This window comes from Meleagris gallopavo, chromosome 20 (assembly GCF_000146605.3).
Source record: "Meleagris gallopavo isolate NT-WF06-2002-E0010 breed Aviagen turkey brand Nicholas breeding stock chromosome 20, Turkey_5.1, whole genome shotgun sequence".
NCBI classification, from domain to species: Eukaryota; Metazoa; Chordata; class Aves; order Galliformes; family Phasianidae; genus Meleagris; species Meleagris gallopavo.
The window spans coordinates 8,299,673-8,306,588 of NC_015030.2; positions in this window are offsets into that span (position 1 = coordinate 8,299,673).

Genomic DNA, 6,916 nt, shown 5'->3' on the forward strand with positions numbered 1-6,916 from the left:
AGGAGCAGTCAAGTATTTAAATGCAGTGTGACATTTTCCAATTTTGACCTAATTGCAAAGGTTTACAGAATTACTGAATAAGAGAATAATGACAGTAATGATTGAGCATGCAGTCACATGGCAGTTCCACTGCTTGATAGATGGCTTCCTTTCGTTGGTCTCACTTAAAGTTACAGTTCATTAGGGTTTCTTCTATGCTTCTTTATTTTAACAGCATAAATTAATTTAAAATATCAAAGTCTATGTAATAAACTGAGATAGATCACTAACTGATATAAACTGTTATATTCCTGAGGCTTGTGGCACTGCTCGCTGTATATCCAGCACAATGCATCTACAACTAGGAATGCTGCCAGGGCCAAGAGCTTTGGAGAATTAAGTATAATGTATTCATCTGAAATTTGCCAAACTGGGGTAATAGGATTTTGTGAGGAGCCCAGAGCCAAATGGGGATGAGACAAACTGGCTTTATCTGCCTGCATCTATTCTTTGTCCACCAGGTGATAGTTTATAAAGATGGACTCTAAATGAGTGCTGTTTAAGAGCATCTACAGTGAGTGCTCTTTTGGAGCATGGGGTATGGATGATGTTATGTGAAGCAGGGATGTACATAACTTTTGAGCAGACGTCTGAAATGACAGCTTTGTCCCCTCCTATGTGTACTCTATCTATTTGCTGAGGCTTTCCTTCTGTTGTTCCTTGAGTCTCAAGGGGAATACGCAGGGTCTGTGTTGCATCTTTGCCTGCAACTGTGATCTGGCACTCCAGAAAGAACTTGTGAATGCTTGCACTGCACTACACACCACAGAAGTTGGAGGAGAGGTGGTTTTAGTGAGATGTGAATGTGGTCACAGGCGAAGTGGAGTTGGCAGAGTCCTCAGGTGCTCACTCCTTCTGAGTGACAGAAAAGTCAGAGCATTGCCTGGGAACCAAAATCTCTTGAACAGGTGAATTTTTCCAAGGTTGCCTAACTTTATTTTGCATAAATCTGGCTTCTAATCCATTGGTCTGTTTAATTTAGGTGAGAGAATAAGCTAAATGACATGTATTATTTCATTCTGTCTGTTGTCTTTGTGCAAATATTCAGTGCTTGGCCAGTCTGCTGAGAAACTGTACAGAGGTGTAAATCCTGGGCTTTTGAATTCCTATTTGCTGGGAAACAGGCATTAGCAAACGGTGTTGTTTTTTCCTGGATATACAACTCCAGTATGGATGTTTTCTATGTGTAATTAAATGGATAAATATTTCATACAAAAATGTAGAAATGGATCAATATAAATGTCATCCAACATATTGGTTTTCTGTATATGAATTTCCTTTACGATGCTCTGTACATAATTTATAAACTGTTATTCATACTCCATGCCAATAGCAAGCATAGCTGATGAGGGAAAAAGCCATCAAGTTGGTATACTTGGTTATCTTCTCACTTGTTTAAAAGTGTCTTTTGAAATGTAATTAATGATATGCTATCATTTAGTTTTGTTTTCAAGGATAGCATTTGGATAATATCTAGTAGACTTGAAAACTGAATCTTCCAGAGCCACAAACTTTAAGAGCTAATGGGCTGAATTACATGACTCAATTCAGAGAGGTATGAGGAGCCACTAAACACAAAACTAAGAAACTGGGATGGACAAAACTTTTCATTCCAAAATGTAGTTGTGTTTTTGTTGGCTTCCACTTAAAGGATGTGGACTACTGTGAGAAAGGAAGAATGAAGTGTTCAGAAGTGGCTGGAGGCAGACTTATTTGAAAGTCACTGAATTTGTGAGCCAGTAAGTAAGTGGTCAAAATAATGTTAACTTAGAAGGAAGTAAACTTCATTAGTCTGTGTTGTTTTGTTCACAGAAAGACAAATCTTGGATTTAGTGGATTAAGTGTTTTTTGGTAAAATATTGCTTTGTAGATGCAGCTCTAGGTTGCCTTGGGTTTTCTTCTCCACACGTACACAGGATCCATCTCTTTCTTTTCCAACTCTAGTTTTGCTCAAATTATTTATCCAGGTGCTTTGTAATATCTGACTGAATGCATGTAACGTTTGCCCAAAAATGTGTTTAGGTAATGAAAGACCTTGCTTGAGGTCTCTGCTATTAAACCTTTGCTGAGGGGCAGGGAGAGGCTGCGAGTTTTTTGGCGAAGTTAATAAAATGTGTGGATTAGTGAAGTGCTGATTAGTGAGGTTCTATTGTATGTAGACAGAGACATTCCTGCCTTAGCTGAAACCCAGATGGAAAGCTGCCCACCTCAGATGGCGGAAAATGGTTTGTGTTGCTGGTTTGCTGTAGTATGTTGCTGAGGTTGCAGCAAAGTGAATCTTACTAATGTCTTGAAGTGTAATTAACTGTTGTTCGATGTAAATATTTGAATTCTGCTCGTTCAATCTCTACAGGGGCCTGTTTAAAGCAATTTTTGTCCAAGAGCTCAAAGGCCAGTAGGAATGTGTGCGCATTAATAAACTTCTCTTTGTCCTGGACTTGATCCAGAGCTTAGAGGGCAAATGGGAAGATCTTCTCCTATCTGATGTATTTACAGTAGAGCTCAGAGCGCTTGATCAAGGCTTCATTTTGCTGTCATTGTGCCCAGGCTTTAGTTTTGATATGAAACAGAGTGTAGGATGTGGACACAACAGGCAAAAGGATCCAAGGCACTGGGAGGCTGAGGGAAAATAGTGCATCGTGGTATCCTCTTAATATTACTTTAAAATGGTGGCTCTTTTTAAGGTGTGGGGCATCCAATGATGCTCTGATGTTTTTTCTCAAACATCAGCTTAAATGCTCAGGAGTACTAGTAAGGTTTAAAAAAAAAAAAATTCAATTGTAGCCATTTGAGGGAGGAAGTAAATAAAATATTTTTGTTGTTGTCGTTTGTTTCTTTTGAAATACCTAGTTTCTGAGAACTGAAATACTACTTTCTGAGATAATGAAGTATTCTTCTTCTAGGAAATGCCAAATTTCTTCCAAGGCATTTCATGTTATATTATTATATAATTATTATATACATGTTATGAACACTTTCATAGTCTCCCATGATCGAATATTCGTGAGTGCTGCTGCTTAAGAAACAAGAACTGTGGCAAGGTAAGAATGCAGCCATTCAGTAGCAAATTGTCAGCTTTTATGGGCCTAAGCTACAACTCCCACAAGATAATGCTGGCAGCATTTCCAAATGTAAATATCTCTCCTGCCAAAGGGGATTTCTTTTGTTGGCATTTTGAATTTTTGTCAAGAAAAAAATTTATCTCTTTTGAACTGTGAAGAGCTGCTCCTGAGCAACTCTTCTCAATTCCTGCAGCAATGAAGACAAGCAGGATTCTGTGCTAGTTGTGCAACTGGGGAAGCAGCCCAGCTCAGATAGGGCTGGGAACTGAGATTCAGATTTTCATTATATTTCTGACTTGCTGTAGTAATGTTAGCGATAATTAATTTTACCGTATGTTAATTCTTATCTCACTGTGGAATATGCTTAATAATGACACTTATCTCCTATGGGTGTTGTGGATTATTTCCTGTTAAAGTACCTTGAGACCCTTGGATTTTAAAGAACTATTATCGTTGATGATCTTGTTCAACTTGGTCTTCAAATCACTGGCAAAGTTGCAGACAGGTAAGCAGCATACTGCACTTGTTTATCTGTAGCTTTGAAACTGCTTTTGTGAAATAACTTTTCATTTTGAAGAGGTGTGTGCCCTGTGCCTGCAATGAAAATAACTCCCAAGACCAAAGGGATGCTTTGGTCTTATGGTAACTCAATTGCATGACAACTGCCATACTTTCTAAAATAAAAGTTTGTTTTTTTTCCTGAAGTGAATTTCCATGGAAATCGGTCACCTTCAGCCTGGCTGTTGTGATATCTGAATGATGATTGTCATGGAGAAGATAGCATCCTTTCTTCTTTGGCCTAGCAGAAGTCAGAGAACCAAGGGCAGAAAACAGGCTGAGGAGAGCTGTCAGGAGCTGCAATAAAGCAACAGTGGAGCTTCACTCCCTTTGGAAATTTACTGCTCAGATGTTAGTCATTGGTGCATCTTCCTGCCATCTTTCTGTCTGTGGGTGGGGATGGTGCTTTCTTTCTAGCTAGCAAACCTTAGGCAAAGATTTAACCTGTGCAAAGGGTGCTGTATGACAGCAGCAGTGGGAATGCCTCATTCAAAGCCATATAAAGGCCTGAAATGGAAGAAGTTGTGGGTTTGGTTTTTTTTATGCTTGGTTGATAAAGTTCATTCTAAAGAATTACAGTCCAGTGTTACTCTGTTTTACAGATTGGCAGCTGAGGTATAGAGAAGGGAATAACTTCCTCAGGGATGCATGGAGTGAAGGTGACAGTTCATTTCCATATCATTCATCCCAGCGCAGTAGCGTCCTTCCTCTCTACCACTGAGTGAAAACAGACCTTACCTTTGAACCATTCTTTTCTTTGTTAATAGAGTTAAATGGGGAGAAGAGCGTAAGCGTATTTGTATTAACCGTATAACTTATTCTGTTGGGGATAGACTCCTGAGCAGTTCTGTTCTGCATCAGACTCTAGTACAGAAATAGCCAACTTGGCTGGAGGAAGTAGGTAGGTATGTGTTCACATAGTTACTGTATCATGCCCATAGGGAGGCTTTGTGGAAGCAGAGTCTGAGTGAGCACACCAGTCTTTCTGGAAAATCCCAGGATCAGGCTGATCTCCTTAACAGTATGTCACTGCCCCTTCTGTGTGTGCATGACTGAAGAAGCAAGGATACATCTATTCAGTTTGCATATACAGTATTGGTGGGTTTAAACCTTTGGGCAAGCTGTCAAATAACTGCATAAACCATTGCTGTGCGTCAGCAGCATAGAGAACAGGACAGTTCACTGTTAGTACTTCACATTGCTTTAAGAGAGATAGAAATTGTTCATCCTGCAAGGGAAGGAGATAGCAGAAGGAAGCTCTCTTTAATAAGTCTTTGGAATTGAGTGTTGACAAAAATGTCTTTCATCTTGTTCCAAGATGTCATTGATACCAATTAAACCGCATGCTCTTGAGTTGCATAACAATGTATCCCAGCTCATTAATGATTTATTTTTTGGAGCTATGCTTCTTCACTCACAACACCTTTGGTATGAGCGGACTTACTGCCGAAGTTTGAGGTCTGATTAATTGAAAATCCACAAATTGAGCCTTTAAGCATGCAGCTGGGATGGTGCATGCAAGCCTTGGATTGTCCCATCAGTCTTTGAGTGTTTCTAGGAGACCTACTGTCCAAGCACTGAGTTCTTGGTTGCTCTTTACTGCTACTTTGGTGATAATCTTGTAACCTTTTCAAGACAGTATGAAGAGAAAGGAAAATACTAATTTTAGAGATGCTGTGAAGAATAATCATGAGATTTTTAAGGTTATATTGGCTTCTGGATAAAGAGTAAGGCTCTTTGAAGTAAGAGTTTTACACAAGTGATTAATGAAGCTTTTTAGAGATGCATATCCCTGTATTAAGTGTGAGTTTTCAGTGCATGCTTTGCCTCTACTCTATGTGACTCCACTTCCTGAATAAGCACTTGCCTTGAGATCCCTCACTGCATTTAATTTTCCATCTATTTATTGTGTAGTCTTCAGTCTTGTTTACTAGTTTCTCCCTGTGCCATAAAAGCAGGCATGTTACAAATGAAACAAATGTTCAGTTCTCAAAAATGCACATTGGACTGTGATGAAAAATAGCTTTCTTACCAGAGCCTGAGAACTATGTTTATTTCCGCATCACCTGGATTCATGCCTTATTTCAGCAGATGTAGCTCGAATCATTGGCCACAAACATCTCTCTGATGCAAATAGCTGTCAATGAAGGTGAAATAATTAATGGTCAGAATCTAACAGGAAGATCTCATCTGCCTGAGTTAAGATGCCTTTGCGTATTTTTGCCTGCTCCTGTTGTGATCCCAATCTGGCATTGTGCTGGTACTAGTCTCAATGTGTCAATGAAATACCAACATAAGCTGTTTCAGTTAGATGTTTGAGACATCTGTTAGCATGCTTATTATACCCTGCTAGTTAGGGAACTGTAGGCAGTACCAAGGCACAGGGAAAACAGATAATCTTCCTGAAGTTTGTTTTATGTCTCATGTGAGAACACTCAGACCATAGCAGAGATCAGCTAAAAATACTCCTCATATTAGGAAGCTTTTTTTTAAAATCAGATTTTTTTCTGTCAACTTCCTATGTTTTACATCCATTTTCAGCTTTAGGGAAGATAAAAATCACAGATGTGTGTAGGTAATCCAGCTGGGTGTTGCTGTGTGATTGGAAAAGGCAGCTTCTGGCAAAGCTGGGGTCACGGAAGGCAGTCATGGTCACTTCCTAATGCAGCTTATAGAAGAGGAAATTCCTCTGTACTGGGAGGCTGCATGACCATGGAGTTGACACAGAAGTAAACAGGTAGAACTCAGTAATGCTGGAGGAAGGACTCGGCTTGCTGGGTATACCTGTCATGTATTGATCAATGCCCTGTGTTTTCTTCTTGATTCGTACTCTGATCTTTCATCCCTTTCTATTTTTACCTGTATAGCAGAGCCTACAACTTCTATCTGAGCTGGTGATGTCCTCACTTTTGTACCTGTGTGAGGCAGTTTGGAACTTAATATTACTTTAATCCATCAACAGCTGTAGTTTGGACATAGTGGCTCACTTTCTGTGAATGCATGTGATGAGCAGTAGTTAGCTGAGTCTTTTCATGTCATGCAAACAGGTATTCTTTATTTTCTCAGTGAGATGAAGTACTAATTTCAAATGACTTGTCAGCTTTGTGAAAGTAGCATTGTAAGTTACTCCTCTATTTGAGCTAAACTTCAGCATCTTCTACCTATTTGAAAATTAATATGTAGTTAAAACTGTGTATTGGTGACCCTCACATCTTGTGAGCTGCTGTGAAACTCTTTCATAGGAGAGACTGTGATTC